Here is a 27173-nt window from a genome sequence, read left to right on the forward strand (position 1 = left end):
AAAATTGTCAGCAGGTCGTAATTATCCCCCGATCCTCACGCACATTTGAATGGGGGTTACCGGACATTGCAAAAGCCAAGCAGTTTTGGATGGCCATCCAAAAATATTCAATGTTTGAAATAGTTTGCCAACTTTTGTAGACAAAATACGAAAATGTCCATTCCAGTGACTTTTTGGAGAATTCACAAATAAAGGAAATACGCACTTCTGACTATTTCATTAAGGCTGATTTCGTTGAAGAATATAGTCAAATGGCTGTATATCATATAGATGCGTTTCAGTCAAAAACCTATAATAAATGTTAATCTTTTGCCACTTCTGAGAGATTATAGGTCTTTGGGAAATATTGGTTCCAGATCTAGGAAGACCATTTAAATTAGTTTAAGTTGCTATTATTCGAAAATTAGAGAACGAAACCTGATGGTTTTCTTTTATTATTTGTCATAATATCTTGTGGAATTCTTTCGAGTATCTCTCCTATATAAACTGTATCGTTTATTATAGTGTTGTAGGGTGTTCAACGGTCGGCCCCGCTCGACTGTGGCCTTTGCTTACTTGTTTTATTATTTATTTTTTTATTTTATTTATATTATTATTATTTATTTTTTTTATTTTATTATTTGTTTTATTATTTTTTTATTTATTTTTATTATTTTTTAATAACATGCTAAACAAGTCAGCGAGTTTCGTTAAACTTCGTTTATCTCAATATATCTAACAACCATAAATTTAATGTAAGTGTGGGATTTGTCGGTCCACACGATTTGGCACCTCCCCCAAAAAAAAAAAAATTAAAATGTTGGCTTCCAAAATCATAATAAATTATAGTGTTGTAATGTATCCCATGGTCAGCCCTACGCGATATCTATATCTTCTTGGGCGTGTCGCTGATGCAGTCCCTAAAGTCCATTTTGTTTCTGAAACGAATTGGATGATAACTTCAAAGCTAACGAAATTGAAAGCAAATTCGATGGTGTGTTCATTGAATTTTTCAAGATGCGTCTTAAATTTTAATTTAATCACAGATATATCATGTCTAGAGGCTTAAATTGCATCATACCGAAAAGCAAAGTAAAATGTGTTTTCCAAAATACTAGAATATTCCTCCTAATCGCTAAGTGTTATTTGACCTAACCATACATATATATTTTTAGAAAATAATTTTCATTTTAGCTTTTTTTTTTCTATCAACCATAAATATGTCACAAAACGTGACGAAAATTAGGGTTCGCTGTGACGTATAATCGCGGACGTGTGACGACGAAATGTAAAACACCCCCAAAGCAACAAAAACAACAACAACAAATCGACGCATCAGAAACTATCATAAAGATTATCCGCGTATATTTATTTTCATGTTTTACAATTGCCATTCCTCCGGTGACGTATGATTCACGTTAAAAATGTAACGTATACGCATTCACGTACTGCTTTATTGGACTTGGAATATTGGTTGATAGTTTGTTGGTCGTTTGGTTAGACAACAGGTGTTTTGTCGCAATAAAACAAAAAAAAATCAGGGAGAGAGAACGAAAACGCAATTGCAAAACACATCATAAAAATAATGGAAAATCCCAAAGAATCTGGTATCAGTCATCGCGACGGCACGTATACATATTGATAAAAAAACACAATTTGTCCCCCTTCTGTCTGGTCTTAGGACATAAAATGACCTAAAATGAAGTGAATGGAAATTTTGTAACTTTGTAACCAGAAATGTCAAACTACCATTAAATCTAATTGGAAATTTGGTTTGTGACTTGAAAAAAAAAAACCGGATATATAGTGGTAATATTAAAAGAAGGTTTCCCCCAACAGCATTTTGTCATTTTGAATGAATAATTTGAACAGCTGTATACAAACGGCTTACAATTGAACATTACATCCCATTTTTTAATTTTTAAACCCTACAACACTATGTGTTGGGGGTATTATAAGTTTGATTGGGCCAAAAACTATGTAACACCACGAAATATTGTTTTCCCACATAGGAAAGTATATATGGATCTTCCTATCTCGCCGAGCTGAGTCGATATGTATGTCCGTCCGTCCGTCTGTCCATGTTAATTTGTAATCACTCTACAGGTCGCAATTATGGCCCGATCTTCACGAAATTTAAAATGTAGGTGGGGCAAAGGTCAGAATAGAACCCTATTTCTTTTGGAGATGATCGCATAATGTTTAGGGGTTGAAATGGACCAAAATCTGAAAAATTTCCATTTTGCAGTTGCTCTACAGGTCACAATTATTGACCAATCGAAGCGAAAGTTAGCATGGGGCTAGAGCTTTGGGCTGGGCAGAAGCCTTCCAATTTTGATGGTCAACGGGTAATATTTAGTGGTTGAAATAGACCATAGCATTTGTGATAAATAAAAGTCAAATTTTCCATTAAACCGCTAAAATTTTTAATGACGGTGAAATCACAAATAGACGAACAGGTCAATTCTCTTGGCATAAAAGTATAAAATTTAAAAAAAATCGCATAATAAGATGTCAATAATGTTGTTATATAGGTTTTGTAGTATGTTATTTTTCATATTTTTATCGTGATTTTGATTTTGTTATTATACCCTACAACACTATGTGTTGGGGGTATTATAAGTTTGATTGGGCCAGAAATTATGTAACACCTCGAAATATTGGTTTCCCATATAGGAAAGTATATATGGATCTTCCTAGCTCACTGAGCTGAGCCGATCTAGCTATGTATGTCCGTCCGTCCGTCTGTCCATGTTAATTTGTAATCACGCTACAGGTCGCAATTATGGCCCGATCCTTACGAAATTTTGCACGAAGGTGGGGTTTGGGTCAGAATAGAAGCCTATTTCTTTTGGAGATGATCGCCAAATGTTTAGGGGTTGAAATGGACCAAATACTGAGAAAATGTCGGATTTTGCAGTGGCTATACAGGTCGCAATAATAGACCAATCGAGGCGGAATTTCGCATGTAGCTAGAGTTTAGGGCGGGGAAGAAGCCTACCAATTTGGGTGGTCATCGGATAATATTTAGCGGGTCAAATAGGCCATATCTTTTGTGTTGAAAAAATTCAAAATTTTTCATTAAACCGCGAATATGTTAAATCCCGGCGAAATCACAAAGCCATGACAAGGTTACTTCTGGTCTTTACATTGATGTTAACATCCAAAAAATCGGATATATAGCAAAATATGTGCGATATATATGTCTATCAAAAAAGATATGCTTGAAAGATCTCTTATATGTCGAGAACGGCTGAACTGATTTCGACAGTTCTCATTAATTCAGAATGGCCTCTTGGCAGGAAAGAAAAAACGTCTAAAAAAATCGCATAAAAATATCTCTCTAAAGATAAAAATATTGATTTTGTAAAATTTTCTCATATTTTTTCAATTTTGTCATATTTTTGGCATATTTTCATTTTGAATTAAACATTTGGTAATATTTCTCAGCTAACAAAACTAAGTAGTTAGGATATCAGGATATCATATACAGATCGCATTTATGGCCCGATCCTTACGAAATTTTGCATGGGGATAAGATGAGGATCAGAATAGAAGCATACTCTTTTTGGAGATGATCGCCATATATTTAGGGGACCAAAAAACTGCAAAATTGTCAGCAGGTCGTAATTATCGCCCGACCCTCACGCACAACTTTTGTAGACAAAATACGAAAATGTCCATTCCAGTGACTTTTTGGAGAGTTCACAAATACAGGAAAGACGCACTTCTGACTATTTCGTTAACGCTGATTTCGTTGAAGAATATAGTCAAATGTCTGTATCTCATATAGATGCATTTCAGTCAAAAACCAATAATAAATGTTAATCTTTTGCCACTTCTGAGAGATTATAGGTCTTTGGGAAATATTGGTTCCATATCTAGGAAGACCATTTACGTGCAACATCTACCAATAAATTGGAAATGAGCAAATTAGGTAAAGTTGCCATTATTCGAAAATTAGAGAACGAAACCTGATGGTTTTCTTTTATTATTTGTCACAAAATCTTGTGGAATTCTTTAGAGTATCTCGCCTATATAAACTGTATCACTTATTATAGTGTTGTAGGGTATTCAACGGTCGGCCCCGCTCGACTGTAGCCTTTTCTTACTTGTTTTTTCATATTTTTATCGCATGCAATTTTTTCAATTTGACTTATAATATTGAGGTATACATTTTGTATTATTTTTTCACCTTACAACACAGGTTGGGGATATTATATAAGTATTGCAAATATCGTCCGATCCTCACGAAAATTTTCACAAGGGTAGGGTTGGATACAGAAGGGCTAGGCCTATTGTTTTCAAAGATGTGCGCAAGATATTAGCGGGTTGAAATGGACCAACAACTAAAAATGTTCTAGATTTTCTCTCGAAATCTCGCATTAAGTTAGAGTTTAGGACAGCGGGCACAATGGATCACTAATTTTGTGTGAAAAAATAACATGATTACTTACAGGCGATATCCGAAATACACAAAAGGCGAACTTCTGGCTTTTTTATGCTGATTTCATTAAAGAATATAGCCAAATATCGTAGACAAGCAAATCATATAGATGAGTCTAAATTTGAATACACAGAGGGGCTTTTTGCTTTTGGATATAATTGCAAAATATTCAAATTAACCAAAAACAGAAATGTTTTTCCGATCACACAATTGAAGCCAATCGACACGCCTGTGAAGAATTCTAGCATTTTGGATGACCATTGGATTATATTTAGCTGCAAAATGGACCACAACAACTAACAGCCCGACGGAGTGCATAAATATTGGGCAAATGTCCCTAGTCAAAATCCTAATTTCAAAAGCGAAATCTTCCAATATGGATTTGGACATAAGGGGGCTTCTAACATATTGTAGTGTTGTAGGGTATAACATAGTCGGCCACGCACGACTATAGCCTTTGCTTACTTGTTTTTTTTAATTTTGACCTTATTATGAAAGAGGTCAGTAATTATTCACATTTTATGAGTGTTATGCTTTATCACCATATTGATTGGTGGGTGTAGCATCCGTCTTACTTATATAAGTTTAAAGCAATTTTACTACATCAAATGTTTATTATAGCATAAGGCACTATATGATTATAAAAATATTTTTCCGTTTGTGGGAAGGTACCAGAAAGTGTGGACCGAAGAATCCCACCATCTACCCATGTTTAATACTGATTAAAATATGGAAACTCGCACATTTCATGAAAACATTTCATAGTTTAAGTGCATTCAAATATTTATTTCTAGAATAACACTACTCTTTGGAATAATTCCGTTTCAAGATATTTTAAGTCAAACATGTATATAAATTTGTGTGTTTGTTTGGATCGTTCGCACGATAACTCTTATTTGGTTCGATTTTGGCACCCGATTTGGTCGAAACTTTATCAGTCTTGGACATAGCATTTTTGTGAAAATAGTTCCAAATATTATTTATGCAACGCACTTTCCAATATTTATATCAATATAAGATCGAGTGCAAACAAGTTAAAAAGCAATAAAAACTTTGAATACCCTCCACCATTTGGAACGAATTTGGAAATTTTCAAAAACTAAAATTTTTAAAAAAGTAATGTTAAATTTTTAAAAATACCGAATATAGCCGTTATATTGGGGTCTATACGAAGTGGTCCTACATAGGCATTGTTTGTCATAAGCCATTACCACACCGTAGCTAAAATCATCAAAATATTTTATATAGGGAGGTACCGTTATATCGGAGCTGTGCGAAGACCTAGACAATTTTCTGTCACAGGCTATAGCATCCATTACGAACGTCAAATACGACATCTCAAATAATTTCGGTGGGTATTGTACCTAAACTCGTCAAAATACCGAATATAGGGAGGTAATGATATATGGGGCCTATACGAAAACCTGGACCTGCGTAGACAATTTTTTGTCACAGACCGTAGTTCCCATTACGAACTCTAAATACGTAATTTGAAAAAAATTCCGGTGAATGATGACCCCAAAAACCATTAAAATACCGAATTTTGGAAGGTACCGTGTTATGGGGGCTATACGAAGACGTGGACCTGCACAGACAATTTTCTGTCACACAATTCCGGTGAATAATGCCGCTAAAATCATTCAAATACCGAATATCGGGAGGCACCGTTATATGGGGGCTATATGAAGACGTGGACCATTTACGAACTTAGCCTGCCTACTGGAAAAATAAACACGTGTGCAAAATTTTAGCTTTCTATCTCAATTCGTTCGAAAGATAGCGTGATTACAACAGTCAGACAGACAGACGGACATGGCTAAATAGACTTAGAATTTTACGCTGATCAAGAATATATATACTTTGTTGGCTCTGACATGAGTATTTGAGGAGTTACACACGGAATGACAAAGTTAATATACCCTCCATAGTATGGTGGAGGGTATAAAAACACCATCACAACATTGTAGAGTTTTAAATAATCGTAACACTCATAAAACGCAAAAGAATTACCATAATTACCTCGAAAACGGACAACATTTAAACAAAGTAAATTAATAAATATTTCATAGAATGCAAACGAGTGTCAGAATGGGTTAATATTCACACATTAAGTTTTCTCCCAAAAAATTATACGTATAATGAATCTCTTTTAGAATAAAGAGTGCATCCTTATTGGCCCAAGCCTTATACATTATTTCTATTTCTACTTCTACTTTCTACTATAGTGGTGTCCCATACCTTCTTGTAATCCTTTTCATTTAGACTTATGACTATAGATTGGTCATAGCCAAAACCGATGAACTCACATTAAATTAGTTTATTACATTTCATAATATTTGACTGGAATCCCATAAAACACTTGCATTATAGATTTGCATAAATGTCTATTTATGATTCAGCTATTGAAATAACGATCGACAATATAAAATTGACAAAATAATTGTCTACGATGATTGCTATTGAAGTGGGTTATATTACGATTCGAAGAGGATATAAACTCTTCCATCCGAAAATGTTTGGTGTTGGTCAATTTGATACTTTCTCATTAATTCAAAATTCCACCTAAGAAAATTGACCAATAAATTTAAAAGTTTTTGTAAGGTTCTGACAACAACTTTCAGCAACTCTAAGACATTTTTAGGAGAATGAAAAAATTCCATTCGGAATATACATTTTTGATTAAAAGAATTTTCAAGTAATGTGATTATTTTAAATTTCAAATAGACGTTGCGATTGTAAGATCCACCTTTCAAATGGTCGACATAGATCTGGAACCACTGTACTCGAAAAACCAGCGAACTCAAAAAAAAAAAATCAAAAATAGAGCATGGTATTTGACGAAGTTGGACCATCACATTGTTTATGTATGCTCCATTTTGTTCCTGAACTACTGTTGCATAGTCATGCAAGAAGGTTATCTTGGTTTTTTGCCGAAACTACGAGACCACTGCAACAAGCGTACAAAAGCATTTTGGTGAGAACTTTCCAAAAAAAAGTTATTCGTGATGAAATTCAAGCGTGATAGTGTGATTTCTTTAAAGCATTCCAGCATTTAAATGTGAATAAATCTTTTGTGTCTCGTGCCATCGCTCGTTACCGTGATACTGGTAGCATAGCCTGACGTCAAGGAAGTGGACGGAAGAAAACAGCAACTTAGGCAGAAATGGTTCGAAAAGTAAAGAAGCGACTTGATCGAAACCGAAACATATCGCAATATTCCATTCGGAAATGAGCTCATGGTAAAGCCATTGAAATTCCAAAAAGTGCAAGAACTTACACGGCAGTAGAAAGAAAATAGACTCAAAAAAGCTAAAGAGTTGCTTAGCTTGGCCGAAAGTGATGAACGAATTTGATTTTTTCCGATGAGAAAACATTCGTTGTCCAGCAGTTTGTAAACAAACAAAATTATCGTGTTTACTTGCCAAAGAGGTTAGCTGGAAATGCGTACCTTCGGTTGGCCACCAGTACTCAAGCGACGGCTATGGTGATGATGTGGGCCGCCATAACAGCCAATGGTCGCTCTTCGCTCGTATTAATCGACCGTGGCTTTAGAATAAATGCTGAATATTATTGCGAAATTATTCCGGAGAGTGTATTAAAGCCTTGGACACGCAAACATTTTGGCCGCAGACCTTGTACATTCAAACAGGACTCAGCACCATTGCACTCAGCACGCGCCACCCAAGAATGGTTACAAAATCTCCGTATACCAATCCGTTGGACTATTGTGTCTGGAGTATTTTGGAAAGAAAGGTTGGCAAGCGCTTCCCCGGGAATGGGCCAAAATACTTGGGACTTTTTGCTGACGAAATAGTGGGCTCTTAATATTACAAATATAAAATTACAACTAATTTTTGTTGAAAATTTAGTCTATGTCTGGAAATATCGAAGATCAGACTGATCCCATTTTCATTTCCATAAAACTTGACGATAAAATATGATTTGGAACTGAATTTTATTCGTCTATGTCGATCTGTTCAATAGTTTAAAAGATAACGATTCATTTAATAGGAATGCAAAGGAATGCCTGTATTTTCGTACGTATTTTTTGACAGAGTGTACCCGTTCAAATGTAAAACCGAATGTTGTACTTCGAGGTACGAAGAAAACAATAATATATACTATATACTACTTTCCAGAGAACGGCCCTTGTAAGCCATCATCCACACCAAATATGCCTGATGAGCCGCTTAACCAACGGCGAAACGCGTCGCATAGTGGTGAGTGTGTGATAGTGTCTATCTGGTTTTCCTTTTCACTGCAAATTCCTGATCATTAAGCTCGTCTCGAAAGAGAAAACAAACATTTAAATCATAAAACATATGATCTTCGCCTTAACAAGGCAAAACTCAATAATAAAAAACGCTGAGTTCTTGAAATATATATATATATATATATATATATATATATATATATATATATATATATATATATATATATATATATATATATATATATATATATATATATATATATATATATATGTAAGACTTGAAGCAACCCACAAAACAATTTATGCCGAGGACTCTAATGTTGGAGTTTTTATGGAAACTTTTTAAGGCTACTAAAGAATTATGAACATTCTTCTGGAGATAAAGTTTTGTTCTTATTTTCATCATTACAAAATTCTCGAAAATGTGAATTCGGTTTTAGAAACGGAAACTTGTTCAGAGATTTTGTGCGAATTCGTTACAAATTCGAAAAAGATTAATTCACAAAAAAAAAAAAACAAAATCCTTTTTTCTTCTTGTTTGTCGGCTTTACGTGGCAAAAAACGGCTTATTTCGGGTGGCATGCTCTTCTAAAAATAATATCTTAGTAGGTTAAGTTTATGGTAGAATTAAGAAGGTAAAGTAATGCAGTCATATGTAATTTTTTTTTCTTTTTTTTTTTTTTTTGAAATCATACATCTGACAACATCTTATTGTCAAATATTTAAAATCTGTCTAAATCAGAAATGGGAAACTTTTATCTATGTAGTGAAATTTGACATGGTAAATTATGGAAAGTTTAGAGATGGATATGCTTATTTGAAATGACTTACACTCGTAATTTTATCATGGTTGATTGCATGCATGATTGGTTGCATGGAATAAAATAACCCATAATTTTGTAATGCAAGTTTTTTTTTAGACTTCTATAAAAACACGTTTTATATGTGATTTTAAATGAGCTAGGAACGGAAGAACAGCATCACTATACCCTTCATTGGCAGTGTAAACGTATTAAAAACGAGTAAAAAAAGACTAAAGTCGGATGGGGCCGAATTTATGATACCCTACGCCAGTTTGCATATTTAGTTGAGCTACCCAAAGGAAATAAAAGTTTTTATGGGGAATTTATAGGAATTAAATCGTAGCAACTACGATCATTTTTAAATGCGTATTATGGCTTTAAGGCAGTTATAATCTGTAGTTGAAAGAAACTAATATATGGTAGGTATATCCTCTGAATCGATTCCTACCAAATTTGACGGAGACATTTGTGTCTGAACCGATTTCCATCAAAATTCATAATATTTGAGTTGATATTACACAATAAACGTGAAATCGGATGAAGCTATATCCAAATCTAAACCGATCTCTATAAAATTTGGCAAAGTTATTACCATGCTGTATCTGATTGCTGGCAGCAAATGTCGTGGTTGTGGAGTGCATTTTATGGGCGTGATGGACTTAAATACAAAATCGGAAAAAAAAATATATATACATATATATATATATATATATATATATATATATATATATATATATATATATATATATATATATATAAGATATATATGGAAGCTATATCTATATCCAAATCTGAACCGATCTCGATAAAATTTGGCAAAGATATTTCTGAGCTGTATTTCATATATTTCCCTGAATATCGTTGTTACGGAGTGCATATTACGGCTGTGGGTAACAAATATAACAAATCGAATGAACAATATATATGGGAGCTATAGCTGTATCTTCACCGATTTCCATCAAATTTGACATACTTGGCATTCAAATTCTGCCCAATTTGGGCTATTATTACGCATTTGGTTCACAATAAAAGACCAATCGTCCGGAGATATATATGGTAGCTATATCTAAATTTTGAATTTAAATTTTTTCAAAATACTTTTAGCGCTTTTCAATGTGATGTTTCGAACGAAATAACAAAATCGACACTTCCGAAACATTACCATTTTTTGGGTAAGGTAAAAAATTCGACAATTTTTAGACCCTCCACCATACTATGGAGGGTATATTAACTTTGTCATTCCGTTTGTAACTCCTCGAAAAACTCATTTCAGACCCAACAAAAATTCTTGATCAGCGTAAAATTCTAAGTCGATTTAGCGATGTCTGTCTGTTGTAATCACGCTATCTTTCGAACGAATTGAGATATAAGGCTAACTTTTGCACACATGTTTATTTCCAGTAAGCAGGTTAAGTTCGTAAATGGGCCATGTAGGTCCACGTTTTCATATAGCCCCCATGTAAAGGTACCACCGGAATTGTTTCAAATTAGGTATTTGAAGTTCGAAATGGATACTACAGCCTGAGACAGAAAATTGTTGTTTCAAATTACTTATTTAGAGTTCGTAATGGGAACTACAGTCTATGACGGAAAATTATCTATGCAGGTCCAGGTCTTCGTATAGGCCCCATATACCAATATATTCGGTATTTTGACGAGTTTAGGTACAATACCCACCGAAATTGTTTGAGATGTCGTATTTGAAGTTCGTAATGGATGCTACAGCCTATGACAGAATATTGTCTATGCTGGTCCAGGTCTTCGCACAGCTCCGATATAACCGTACATCCCCATATGCGATATTTTGATTTTAGCTACATTATTTACCGTTTATTTCAAGTTTCGAATTTGAATATGTCATAATATGACTTATGACAAGCAATACCTATGTAGGTCCACGTCGTATAGACCCCAATCATGGCAGAAGAATACAGGTAGATGCATCAACGCTTGGGAGCATTGATATGTCAAAAAAATGTAAATGGTTTTTTCAAATATAAGTAGATTTTTATATGTTTGCTTATACTACGTCATTCGGAGGCTAATATAATTTCCGTTTTTCAATTTTTTTCACAAATTTGAATAATTTTTCATTCAACATTTTCAATTCTAAGATTAGTTTGACAGTTTATTGTCCCAACAGCTGTGTCGACGCGTCTACCTATATTCTTCTACCATGACCCCAATATAACGGCAATATTCGTTTTTTTAAATTTTAACAGAATTTTTTAAGGATTTTATTTTTTGAAAATTTCGAAATTCGTTCCATATGGTGGAGGGTATAAAAAGTTCGGCCCGGCCGAACTTACTGCTTTTTAAATTGTTATTTGTCCCTTCTGAAAAGTGTTATATGCCGTTATCTAATAAATCACAAGTCTTTATATTGTCCATTGATACTGATTACCCCTAGTGGAAAAAGAGACACTAAAATCGTGTCACGACTGGCAACTCTAACTGCCAAGCAATAGCAATGACACAAACCATAACCATATAGTGGGTCGATAGCAACTTTCATCGATAAGAAATCGATAACGTAGATAAACTATTATTTATCTTTAAGTTATTATTTTATACAAACAGGAGTAGACTTACCATTTAGACATCAAGTGAATTTGGTATTAGCTCATAAAACGAACGAATTCGGCATACTTTTTGTTTTTGAATTAATACATTTTTCAAATAATTCACCAATATATACACTTTGTTACACTTTCACAACGATGCATACGCCATAATAACCACAGGCTTTGTATACAATTAGCACACTCGCAAACCGAATATTTTTTTAAGAATTAAGCAAATATTTTTACCACATTTTAATATTTAGCACAGGCAATTTGATTTCACAAACAGCTTTTTTACATGAAACCCAGAAAACGATACAATTTATAAACAAAAAACGATAAAGCACAAAACATAACGCGCCAATTTTTTTAACGAATCAACGAAACTCGTACGCACACACACACGCACATTCACTAACGACAATGCGAAATTCATTAAATTGCAATAACGGCACGAAATGTATGTTATTTTGGCAAACTATCATTAAAATACGATGAACCTATTGTTGTTACTTGCATTTAATTAACATTTATTCATTTATTTCGGCAATTTATTAATTTATAACTGCATTTATCACTTTATTTCAAGAACACGAGAAGACGAGCAACCGCACAGTACGAACACAACGAAAGAACTAACTGAGAGACGACATCAGTGACAGCTTTAACATAGATCATCACAGAGAGCATCTTTAATTGCTACGTATGGCAGTGTGATGTCGCTGAGTGTGTTTAAATCGAGTTAAGGGACACAAATGTGTGTTTTTGTTCAGAAATTTTTGAGAATAGTAAAATAATAAATAATGGATATTTTTTCCGTTTGTAAATATACAAAATATTAATATTAGACCCAAAAAAACATACTAAAAGAAAAAAAATAAGCGGTTCAGCCTATTTGCCGCAAAAACGTTATATTTTAAAAGAATTGCAACAAAGAGCCGACATTTTGCAAACATGTATCTTTGTCCCTAACATGCGCAATGTTGGACATGTTTGTTAGTTTGGAGAGGTATATACATTCTAGCGGTTTGTCCTTTTTTTTTTTATCTGACTTTAGTTTAGTTTAGTTTAACGTTTGCTTTTAGTGGTAACAACATATACCTTCTGGCATGTTAGTTTCGTCCCCTGCACAATTTTATACTCTCCATATATATATATATATATATATATATATATATATATATATATATATATATATATATATATATATATATATATGTATATATATATATATATATATATGTATATATATATATATATATATATATATATATATATATATATATATATATATATATATATATATATATACATATGGTATGTCCGTCCGTCCGTCTGTCCATGTTAATTTGTAATCACGCTACAGGTCGCAATTATTGCCCGATCCTTACGAAATTTTGCACGAAGGTGGGGTTAGGGTCAGAATAGAAGCCTATTTCTTTTGGAGATGATCGCCAAATGTTTAGGGGTTGAAATGGACCAAATACTGAAAAAATTTCGGATTTTGCAGTAGATATACAGGTCGCAATTATAGAATTATAGAATATAGAATTATAGGAATTTTGCATGTAGCTAGAGTTTATGGCAGGGAAGAAACCTACCAATTTGGGTGGTCATCGGATAATATTTAGCGGGTGAAATAGACCATATATTTTGTGTTGAAAAAATTCAACATTTTTCATTAAACCGCGAATATTTTAAATCCCGGAGAAATCACAAAGCCATTACAAGGTTACTTCTGATCTTTACATTGATGTTAATATCCAACAAATCGGATATTTAGCAAAATATGTGCGATATATATGTCTATCAAAGAAGATATGCTTGAAAGATCTCTTATATGTCGAGAACCGCTGAACTGATTTCGACAGTTTTCATTAATTCAGAATGGCCTCTTGGCAGGAAAGAAAAAACGTCTAAAAAATCGCATAAAAATATCTCTCTAAAGATGAAAATATTGATTTTGTAAAATTTTCTCATATTTTTTCAATTTTGTCATATTTTTGGCATATTTTCATTTTGAATTAAACATTTGGTAATATTTCTAGAGCTAACAAAACTAAGTAGTTAGAATATCAGGATATCATATACAGATCGCATTTATGGCCCGATCCTTACGAAATTTTGCATGGGGATAAGATGAGGGTCAGAATAGAAGCCTACTCTTTTCGGATATGATCGCCATATATTTAGGGGTTGAAATGGACCAAAAAACTGCAAAATTGTCAGCAGGTCGTAATTATCGCCCGATCCTCAGGCACATTTGAATGGGGGTTACCGGACATTGCAAAATCCAAGCAGTTTTGGATGGCCATCCAAAAACTTTCAATGTGTGAAATAGTTTGCCAACTTTTGTAGACAAAATACGAAAATGTACATTCCAGTGACTTTTTGGAGAATTCACAAATACAGGAAAGACGCACTTCTGACTATTTCGTTAACACCGATTTCGTTGAAGATTATAGTCAAATGTCTGTATCTCATATAGATGCGTTTCAGTTAAAAATCAATGATAAATGTTAATCTTTTGCCACTTCTGAGAGATTATAGGTCTTTGGGAAATATTGGTTCCTGATCTAGGAAGACCATTTACGTGCAACATCTACCAATAAGTTGGAAATGAGCAAATTAGTTTAAGTTGCTATTATTCGAAAATTAGGGAACGAAACCTGATGGTTTTCTTTTATTATTCGTCACAATATCTTGTGGAATTCTGTCGAGTATTTCGCCTAATAAACTGTAGGGTTTATTATAGTGTTGTAGGGTATTCAACGGTCGGCCCCGCTCGACTGTAGCCTTTGCTTACTTGTTTTTTAATTCGACTTTGTTTAGCTAAATGAACAGTTGATGTTATTCTTAGATTTAAAGGTTAATTGATACTTGCCCTTATTATAAATATTAGAGTTGCAGAATCCTAAAGTGCAGGGATGCATGTAATGAATAATTTTTTCGTTTTGATTTTATTATTATTTTTTGCGCCTTTTATTAGATCGTCAATAGTGTTTTTTGGGAAGTCAATGTTTTGAAGAACTTTACGTATGCCTTCTTCGCTTTTTCGTTGAAATAAATTATAAAATTTACGGCTGTATTTATTTTTATTCGTCTTTTTTTTTGTAATGATTAATGAGCCGTCCTGTAGCTGTCGGTTTTTGATACAAATCAAAAATCAGTTCATTGCCTTGTCTGATTGCAAGGGCATCCAAGTATGCTAGATTTCCTTGTTCTTAGGTTTCGTGGGTAAACTGCACATGTCTATCCAAGGAGTTTGAAACATTTAAAGTATTGTCAATCTCCGTTTTCTTTTCAATGCAAAATAGGTGGTCAACATACTTAATCAATATTTTCCTTGTATTGTCATCAATTTCCCCATTGTTGCGTCCAATAACTCCTTCATTTTCAAATAAAAATATTTGAAAAATATTTTCTATAAAAACTAATTTTACTTTACAATCTGCACGTATATTTCCGCGTTAGGTTTTCTCAAGCCGAGCCAAGACGTCAGTCTCTAACATAAAACGTGGAAAGACATTCTGAAATTTAAATTGGAAATTTAAAATTTAAATTTCAAAAAAGTATATCCACCTCTGCATTTTTCTGTAATTTTCTTTGCCAAATGTAACTTCAGCGATAATTGGTTCCCATCTCTGATGTGTTGTCAAATATACAATTTTGAAAAAAAAAATTTAGGTCCACGTTTTCATATACGAAATATTGTATTTGCGACGAAAAATTTAACTCCAGCAGACAAATGTTTTAAAAATGGTTAGACCTATTTTTAGTATTCAAAACTTTTCACCACATTCAATCTCCCTTTTATTCTAGAATTTTTTTGGTAAAAGTATTAATCAAATAAATTAAATATTATGTAATTTCATATTAAAAGTTTTCATAGTTTATTAATTTTATTCAAATTAATTATTAATTGCTGTTATCATTTTCATCTACACATTATAATTTCATATAATTTTTCTATCAATCACATCATCACCTTTTGTTAGAAAATTTTTTGCAAATTTTACATTTGCCATCCGTTAAGCTATTAGTCTCCAACGTCGATGATCCTCGTAAAATATGACAGTCCAATTACTGTTCTCTCTCTCTCGTTGGCTGAACGAAAATTTCCTGTTTATCATTTAGTTGTTTCGTCGTGTTCCTTAAGGTCGGATGTTTATTGCGGTACGTTTCTCGGAAATTGTGAAAAACAACAGAAATAGTTTATTAAAAAATTATCAAAAGTATTTGTAATGGATATGTGAGTGTTTTATTGAAATATATCCACTTGAAAATCAATTAGGAAGTGTTTCAAATCAATGATTTATTAAAGTTTTATCGTCGTGCTGTTTATGTTTCTTTGCTGTAGATGTGCATGTATGCGTCTGCTTGTATTCATTTCCTTCGTTAAATAAATTGTGTGTGTGTGTGAGCATTTATAAAAAAGCTTTTTAATAAGGTTCGTGTCTTGGAAATACAAAACAAAGTTGACGAAAATGGTTAAAATACGTGCTTAGGAATACATTGGCAATGAAAAAAGAAGTAGAATTTTGCGGTTGGAAATAACCAGAAACACAACGATGTGAAGGAAGATATGCAGTTGTGCGTAAGGTAGGTTAGACTATTATTTAATAATACAATTTGAAATTATTATACCCTCCACCTTGGAAAGGAGGGTATATTAACTTTGTCATTCCGTTTGTAACATCCTTAAATATTCGTCTTAGACCCCATAAAGTATATATATTCATAATCAGCATAAAATTCTAAGTCGATTTAACGATGTCCGTCTGTCTGTCTGTCTGTCCGTCTGTCTGTCTGTTGAAATCACGATACAGCCCACATTATTTGACGTAGAGCTCCAAAATTTAGCAGAGCTATTTGCATTGTGTCTAGGATGGTTGGTATTGAAAATGAGATATATCGGTCCACGTTCTGGTATAGTCCCCATATAACGGTACCTCCCGATATTCGGTATTTTGATGATTTATGCCACGTTTTTTCACGGATTTGTCTTAAAATTGGTATTTGTAGGTCATAGCAGGTCCCTGAGCGTGTGGCAAAACATTGCATGTATGGGTCCAAAATTTGGTATAGCCCCCATATAACGGTACCTCCAGATATTCGGTAATTTGATGATTTTTGCAACATTTTTTCACGGATTTGTCTGAAAATCGGTATTTGTTGGTCATAATGGGTTCCAGCTCCGGTGGCGAAACATTGCATGTATGGGTCCATGATTTGGTATAGCCCTCATATAACGGTACCTCCCGATATTCGGTATTTTGATGGTTTTTGCCACATTTTTTCACTGATTTGCCTAAAAATTGGTATTTGTGGGTCATAATGGGTCCTAGTTCGTGTGGCGAAACATTGAAATTATAGGTCCACGTTTTGGTATAGCCCCCAAATAACGGGACCTCCCGATATTCGGTAATTTGATGATTTTTGCCACATTTTTTTCACGGATTTGTCTGAAATTTGGTATTTGTTGGTCATAATTGGTTCCAGCTTCGGTAGCGAAACATTGCATGCATGGGTCCATTATTTGATATAGCCCCCATATAAAGGTACCTCCCGATATTCGGTATTTTGATGGTTTTTGCCACATTTTTTCACTGATTTGTCTAAAAATTGGTATTTGTGGGCCATAATGGGTCCTAGTTCGTGTGGCGAAACATTGTAATTATAGGTCCACGTTTTGGTGTAGCCCCCATATTACGGTACCTCCCCATAATCGGCATTTTAATGGTTTTTGCCACATTTCTTCTAATGTTTATTTTACCCTAAGGTGGAGGGTATTAAAAGTTTGGCCCGGCCGAACTTAATGTTTTTTTACTTGTTTTTTTATTTGAACCCTCAGCTATCAGCTTAAAGTTTCAACAGGACTAATTTAATTCGACAATTTGAGTTTTCTCATTAATATAGCCACGACGATATACAGGGTGGGATAAAAAACTGCAACAATGTCAAACGCCATAATTTTTAAATTGTATTGAATGAAAGCAAAAAATGTCGGAAATAGCATCGAATTTTAGAATAACTTTAGATTTGTTGGAATTGGTCACACTTGACACGAATTATGGCCTTTAAAAGGCCAATGAAACCGTCACACTCTGCCCGAATGTTGATCTGCGGTATTTTGGCCCATTCCCGGCGAAGCGCTTGAATCCAACGGATTGGTATCCGGAAATTTTGGTGGCCATTGTGCGTTGAAGATAAAGCGAGGAACCTCATTTTGTAACGATTCTTGGGTGGCGCGTGCTGAGTCCTGTTGGAATGTCCAAGGTCTGCGGCCAAAATGTTTGCGTGCCAAAGGCTTTTATACAACCTCCAGAATATTTTCGCTATAATATTCGGCATTTATTATGATGCCACGGTCGGTTACTACGGCTGTTATGGCGGCCCACACCATCACCATGGCCGGCGCTTGAGTTCTGGTGGCAAACCGAAAGTGCAAATTTTCAGCTGACCTCTTTGTTAAGTAAACACGGTAATTTTGTCTGTTTATAAACTGCTGGACAGCGAATGTTTTCTCATGGGAGAAAACCAAATTCGGTAGTTCACCACTTTCGGTCAAGCGAAGAAACTCCTTAGCTATTTTGGGTCTATTTTCTTTCTGTTGCGGTGTAAGTTCTTGCACTTCTTGAAATTTCAATGGCTTTACCCCGAGCTCATTTTTCAATATTTGCTGAATGGAATATTGAAATATATGTTCAGCTCACGAGCCATTTTTCGTCCACTGCGACGTGGGTTTCAATCAAGCCGCTTCTTTACTTTTCGAACCATTTCTGCTGATATTGCTGTTTTCTTCCGTCCACTTCCTTGACGTCGGGCTACCAGTATTACAGTAACGAGCGATGGTACGAGACACAAAAAAAAAATATTCACATTTAAATACTGGAGTGCTCTAACGATAGCCACTTGTGGTTTCCAGCCAAATATAAAGAAATCACGCTTGAATTCCATCACGAAAACCTTTTTTTTTTTTTTTTTGGATAATTCTCACCAAAATGCTTTTTTACCCTTGTAAACAATATAATGAGCTGTCACTGAAACAATTTTAACAGCTATCGGACGAGTGGCTCAGCAATGACAGCAGTCTCAGGTTGGTTGCAGTTTTTTCATCTCTTTCAATTTTGCTATTCAATTTGTAACACTTTGAAATACTCAGTGGGTATTCTTTATCCTATACCCATTAGGTGTCGATGAAGATGTTTCGAAATTCATTTTCAATCGAAAGTGACTTAAAATTGATAGTTTAAAATCGTAAGAGGTAGAACAATTGGAACAAATCTAACATTCTCCTGAACGATGGCTTACCTAAAAATGGGAATTTTGTGTACTAGGGATCACAATAAATCTTGATTTTGTTAAAAAAAAATTAACTAAATTCAATATCGTAAATCGAAATGAAAAAAATATTCAAGATTTTTTTCCGGTTTTTTTTAATCTTGTTTACAATGAAATTAAGGCGATACTCCTACAAACCATTCGCATAAAGACTTTCCATCACTTTATACTTATCTCGAACACAATTTTACACTTCATCATCCCACACCTCAGTTGCATGACTCTAACCTTTTACGTAAAATAGAAAAATTACCTATACAACATCCACTTTACCCCAGCTTTTTTATTCTTCGTTTCACCATAAATGAAACCGCGCCAATCTTTCCATTCGCCATAGGAACTGCATATTCATAGAGACAACGGGACAAGTCAAATCAACTCCGGACAAACTTCAATTAGACATTAACAGGACATGTGAACAGTTCACATGAAAGGATATCATATAAGTTTGCAAACTCGCTGTTAGAACCGTTAAATAGCTATTGACAAGTTAATTTGTCGAAGCGAGTAAATAGGAGGTGACCACCGTGTGTCATCCACCAATAATTAAATGCATGAAGTTCATGCAAGCCGATAATATCTGTGGTCATTTGTAAATTGTGCATCAGATGGAGGCGTAAAAGAACAAGTGTGTCGTAGGTGCACTTTAATGAAAAGCTTGTATAAAAAAGAATGACATATATTTGTAGATTATATACTTTCATTCACTAGTCAATTCAATAATTACAGGAAATTCCAGTAAATAATGAAAGTTGAGTTAAAAATAAAATACACGTGTTTTGCCGATTTGAAAGCTTAGATCGCAAAGTAACTTAAACAAAGCGGCAAGTCAACTCTCCCTCCTACATTTTTCCAAATTTTTTGAGATTTTCTGATTAAGATTCTTTGGAACCCCTAAAATTTTGGACGAGGGTTAGTCTTGGTGTGCAGGCGTGTGATAAGGCAGGGCAGGAATTTGTACTAAAAGGGTACGAAAAGTACTAACGTTTACTAACGACTGTATACTTTGTATTGGACAAACTGAATGAACAAGAATTCGGAAATTTGGAAAGGAAGTCACTAAAAAAGTGCAGGATAGATGTACCAAAAGATTTTTGGAAGTTCGAAATTTAACTTTACGAAAAGATTTAAAGTTTGAAATTTGATATGAGAATCAAGGTTGGAAAGCGAGTTTGATATATGAAGGTGGTTTTGGAAATGTGTACTAAGTGTGCGAACTGTACTAAATGGATGAAGGTGGGATTTTGAAATTTTGTATTGGGGTCCTGTTGGTGGTAGGTTTGTGATAAAGAAGTGAATACCCTACAACACTATAATAACCGATACAGTTTATATAGGCGAGATACTCGAAAGAACTCCACAAGATATTGTGACAAATAATAAAAGAAAACCATCAGGTTTCGTTCTCTAATTTTCGAATAATAGCAACTTAAACTAATTTGCTCATTTCCAATTCTTCCTAGATCTGGAACCAATATTTCCCAAAGACCTATAATATCTCAAAAGTGGCAAAAGATTAACATTTATTATTGGTTTTTGACTGAAACGCATCTATATGAGATACAGACATTTGACTATATTCTTCAACGAAATCAGCGTTAACGAAATAGTCAGAAGTGCGTCTATTCTGTGTTTGTGAATTCTCCAAAAATCACTGGAATGGACATTTTGTATTTTGTCTACAAAAGTTGGCAAACTCCTTCACACATTGAATATTTTTGGATGGCCATCCAAAACTGCTTGGCTTTTCCAATGTCCGGTAACCCCCATTTAAATATGCGTGAGGATCGGGCGATAATTACGACTTCTATTCTGACCCTCATCTGATCCTCATGCAAAATTTCTTAAGGATCGGGCCATAAATGCGATCTATATATGATATCCTGATATCCTAACTACTTAGTTTTGTTAGCTGTAGAAATATTACCAAATGTTTAATTAAAAATGAAAATATGCCAAAAATATGACAAAATGGAAAACATATGAGAAAATGTTACAAAATCAATATTTTCATCTTTAGAGAGATATTTGTATACGTTTTTTAGACGTTTTTCCTTTCCTGCCAAGAGGCTATTCTGAATTAATGAGAACTGTCGAAATCAGTTCAGCCGTTCTCGACATATATGAGATCTTTCAAGCATATCTTCTTTGATAGACATATATATCGCATATATTTGCTATATATTAGATTTTTTGGATCTTAACATCAATTTAAAGATCAGAAGTAACCTTGTCATGGCTTTGAGATTTCGCCGGGATTTAAAATATTCGCGGTTTAATGAAAAATGTTGAATTTTTTCAACAAAACAGATATGGTCTATTTGACCCGCTAAATATTATCCGATGACCACCCAAATTGGTAGGCTTCTTCCCCGCCCTAAACTCTAGCTACATGCGAAATTCCGTCAATTGGTCTATAATTGCGACCTGTATAGCTACTGCAAATCCGACATTTTTTCAGTATTTGGTCCATTTCAACCCCTAAACATTTGGCGATCATGTCCAAAAGAAATAGGGTTCTATTCTGACCCTAGTCCCACCTCCATTCTAAATTTCGTGAAGATCGGGCCATAATTGCGACCTGTAGAGTGATTACAAATTAACATGGACAGACGGACGGACATATATAGCTAGATCGACTCAGCTCGGCGAGATAGGAAGATACATATATACTTTCCTATGTGGGAAATCAATATTTCGTGGTGTTACATAATTTTTGGCCCAATCAAACTTATAATACCCCCAACACATAGTGTTGTAGGGTATAAAAATATGTACACCTAGTGCACGAAAAGTACTAAATAGTATTATATTTGGTATAATTTAGCATTGGGTTAAATGATCGTGCTATTTCTATTAGGGTCCCTGTTCATGTGTAGCCTGCACATATGGAGGTGGTTTCGAAAATGTTTACTATAATTGCACGAAATGCACAGAATGGTACTAAATTTGGTATTGGCTTAAGAGATAGAGATACAATTCTGAAACTTGATATACAGAGTGCTTATGGTATATTTCTTTGAGATTTGGTGGTGGCTTGGAAATGCGTCTTATATTTTTATGAAATGTACTAAATTGTACTATATTTGATATTGGTTGAAGCGATAGGGTTGAAATCATGGTACAATTAAATAAAGGTAACCTCATTTCAAATTAGCATTCCCAGTTCTGCATTTTCTGTAATTTACCTTGTCAAACTTTAAGGCATAAATAACAGTTCCCATCTCTGAATATGTGTGTATATAATGGATTTATGAATATAGATTTTGACAATGAGATGTTGTCAAAGGTATAAATTTGAAAAAAATGTAAACATATGATTGCATGACTTTACCTTCTTAGTTCTATCATGTTTGAAACCCTCAACCTTTGATATTGAGGTATCTGTTGGTATCGGAAATGGATATATGCACTTGGTTTTAGAAATGTGTAATATTATTATTCAACAAGTACTAAATAGTACAAAATAAGGTATTGAGTAAAGGGATACAGCTGGAAGCCCGAACTTTGATATTGAGGTCTCTGTCGGAATATGAGAATATTGAGATATGTAGGTGGTTTTGGAAATGCTCTATATATGTTTTGGGTGAAGGAATAGAGCTGAAATACTGACATTTGCTATGGATTCTACATCTGTTCGTGACTGCACTTGAGCGAAGGGGTGATTTTGGAAATACGTACAATGAACGTAAGAATATTGCAAATTGTCACAAAATGTTCAGTTAGGTTCTGAAATAGTTTTGGAGAGAAAAATTGGATGATGGTCTATTGTGAAATGATTTTACTAATATCCTCCTCGGTAAACTTACAAATGAAAGATTTTGAAGACTCTTCGGTGTAAAAGGTAAAAATTTTTTTTTCTTTTTTTTCAATAAATAAATGTTTTTTTCAAAAAAAAATCTGTATGACATACAAAACCTTGAAAATCTGAAAATTTAGTACGATGAAAAACCTGCAACCAACTTCAGACTGCTGTCATTTTTTCTTTATATTGCTTTATATTTGGCTTGCAAAACCACAAGTGGCTATCGTTAGAGCACTCCAGCATTTAAATATGAATACATCTTTTGTGTCTCGTACTAAAGCTCTTTACCGTGATACTGGAGCGTTGCCCGACGTCAAGGAAATGGACGGAATAAAATAGCAAAATCAGTACAAATGATTCGAAAAGTAAAGAAGCGACTTGATCGAAACCCGCGTCGCAGTGCCCTAAAAATGGATCGTGAGCTGAACATATCACAAAATTCCATTCGGCAAATATTGAAAAATGAGTTCGGGGTAAAGGTATTGAAATTCCAAAAAGTGCAAGAACTTACACCGCAACAGAAAGAAAATAGACTCAAAAGAGCTAAAAAGTTGCTTCGCTTGGCCGAAAGTGGTGAACTGCCGAATTCGGTTTTCTCGGATAAGAAAACATTCGTTGTTTAGCAGTTCGTAAACAAACAAAATGACTTGCCAAAGAGGTCAGCTGAAAATGTGCACCTTCGGTTGGCCACCAGAACTCAAGCGCCGGCCGTGGTCATGGCGCGGGCCGCCATAACAGCCGATGGTCGCTCTCCGCTCGTATTAATCGCCCGTGGTATCAGAATAAATGCCGAATATTATCGCGAAAATGTTCTGAAGGGTGTATTAAAGCCTTGGGCACGCAAACATTTTGGCCGCAGATCTTGGACAGGACTCAGCACCATCGCACCCAGCACGCGCCACCCGAGAATGGTTACAAAATGAGGTTCCTCGCTTCATTTCCAGCGCACATTGGCCACAAAAATCTCTGGATACCAATCCGTTGGACTATTGTGTCTAGAGTATTTTGGAAAGCAAGATTGGCACTAAAAAATATTAAAGTGCCGATCACCTCAAGCAAGCGCTTCGCCGGGAATGGGCCAAAATACCGCAGAGCAACATTCGGGCAGCGTGTGAGGTCTCATTGGCCGTTTGAAGGCCATAATTCGTGCCAAAGATAACCAATTCGAACAAATCTAAACTTGTTCTAAAATTTGATGCTCAATAAAATTTAAAAAAATAAAATGTAAAAATTATGGCGTTTGACTTTGTTGCAGTTTTTTTATCTTACCCTGTATGATTAAAGAATTTTGTCAAACTGAACAAATTGTGCATTTTGAGTGCTAAAAAGTCCTAACACCAACTCCTTCACTCCTCCTTCAATTACACAATACTTAAATTATCCAAGAGTATTCCATGACGTCGAATTGAAACGAGTTGCTTCATAACATCTTCCGTTTCCACTTTTTTTGTTTGTTTTACTTATTCCTGTAGATTATTTTTTATTTCCATAAAACACAGCTGTAACATGTTAATGTACATACACACCTACTTGGATACACCTTATGATGTATTATGACATGCACAAAACAAAAGGATTTATTTAAGACAAAAAATTTAATTTAACAAATGGACCCTATTACATTGTTCGTAATGCCACTTTATCACTGTGTGAGTGCACCTACATTCACACATTCACCTACATCTCGAAAACTTATTTTAAATATTATTCAGAAATGCTTTAAAAATGCATATCATCAACATTGTGATTATGATGAACGACTACGGTGGCCCCAACGTTCGCATAGCTGTTCACATTTGGGAGAAGAAATCTTTTTTCTTCTCTTCCGTTCTGTTCGCAGTGAAACCTTAGAGGAAAAGAAAATAAGGTCATTTGTTTTCGGTTTTTCTTGGAATCGGTTACAAATAATGAAGTGCCAAAATAGAAACAGAAACAGTTGGTTCGTTTCATTCCTTGTCTTTTGTTTCTCCTTTTTTGTATTCTGGTGTTTTTTTTTTTGCACACACGCATTTTGGAAACGAAAAAACAAAAAATATTTTGTTTTTGCAATCAAGACATAAATAAGCATTAAATTCTCATTTATATGGATATTTACTAAAAATTTATAGACAAAACCGGCATCCGCTGTTGTGATTATTTTTCGCCATAAATATGAATGGTATTTAATATATTGTATAGTCATTGAATATGGAATGTGCACTTCAAAAGAGAAGATACAAATAGACTTATTGCAGCCAAAGGTGACTGAGGACAGAAAAACTTTTGTGGAGAAAAATTTAGATCTTGTTAATGGATGCATCATAGCATGAGTTACAAAGTCGGTGTGTATTTGAAGGAAAGATATTTTTTGCCGGAAGGCCAAATGCATTTGGCTTAAGCTCGTCTGCATATGTATACCTAAATAGGGTAAGTGCGCCTAAGTTCGACATGTCCCAGTAGTCGGCAGTTTTAAAATTTAAACTTAAGAATAGAATTGACTAAATAATGAAATAATTGCAAAAAAAGTCAACAGTGTTCTTTGCTCTCTTTCTGTAAAATAAAACAATGAGCTCCGATCATTTATTACGAGAGAATAACGGTTTTCTTCAGTAAGTGTCTTCTATTACGTGCGATAATGCTTGTTTGTAAAGAAAAAAAATAGTGGTGGCGTCAACTTAATAATCGATTTAAGTAAATTAAATTTAATACTTTTGGAATCAGAAATATGTAATAATAGTAAATAACAGTCTGAAGATCACTTTTATAACTTAAAAACATACAAATCAAGCATTTTTCTGTTATATTATTTAATGCCGACATTAAAAAAAGGAGATTTGCCAGTAGTCGACAGGGGGTGCCGATTACTAGAAAAATATCATTTTCACCAATTTCACCAAAACTTGAGAAAAATATTAAAAAATAATCCAAAAACTACTCAAATAATTAAAAAACTTTTAGTCGGCAGTTGCTTTTATTTGTGTTTTTTTATAAACTTTAAAAAAAAATGTTGCCTATCTAATTTTTTATTTTAATTGAAAATCCATACGTTACCGAAAGTAACCATACTATTCTTGATTTTCTACCTATGTTTGGTTTAGAATGATAATTAAATAAAACACTATTTAAAACGTAATTAATTTCAAATTCTGGATTAAACTGTGAATTAGTAATATAGCATTGTTTTATACTATTTGAAATTAAAAAATATACAAAATAATATTTTTCAAATAGACATGTCGAGCATTAGAATATGGTGCCGACTACTGGCAAAAAACGAATATTTTAGTAAAATTGCAAATGTTGCCAATTTAATAAAAACAAATTCAATTTTTGTTTATTATTTCGAAAACTAAACAAAATTTGGAATCTGAACAACTTTATTTTTCTGCAATTGAAAGATTTCACTTACAATGTTCAAAGATTGAAAAATCGAAATGGTACACTTACCCTATAGAGAGATCTTAACATTTTATATATTACTGTTAAGAACACGAGTCATTTTGGTCGAAAAAATTACCCTCAAGCGTGTCAACAAAGGTGTCTTTTAATTATTTACAGACTAAATCATACATAAACACCAGGAGTTTTTAAATATTACACAAAGCACAATTTAAGATCATCATCATCTTCATATGCGTTTTTCCGAAATTTCCCTACAAAGCTTAATTTTTTGAGGATGAAATCGAAAACAAAAAGTAAGCACAAGCTTTGGTCGTGTGGGGCCGACCATGTGATACCCTACAACAGTACAATGTGTTAAAATGCCCCTTACAGGGTGAGATAAAACCATAATTTTTATTTTTTTTTTTTAATTATATTGAATGAAAGCAAAAAAAGTCGGAAATAGCATCGAATTTTAGATTAAGTTAAGATTTGTTCAAATTGGTCACCTTTGGCACGAATTATGGCCTTCAAACGGCCAATGAAACCTTGCTTTCGAAAATAATCCAGATGCAATAGTCCAATGGGATGGTATCCAGAGATTTTGGTGGCCATTGTGCGCTGAAAATGAAGCGAGGAACCTCATTTTGTAACCATT

The sequence above is a fragment of the Musca domestica genome, unplaced genomic scaffold (genome assembly GCF_030504385.1).
Source record: "Musca domestica strain aabys unplaced genomic scaffold, Musca_domestica.polishedcontigs.V.1.1 1, whole genome shotgun sequence".
Lineage (NCBI taxonomy): Eukaryota > Metazoa > Arthropoda > Insecta > Diptera > Muscidae > Musca > Musca domestica.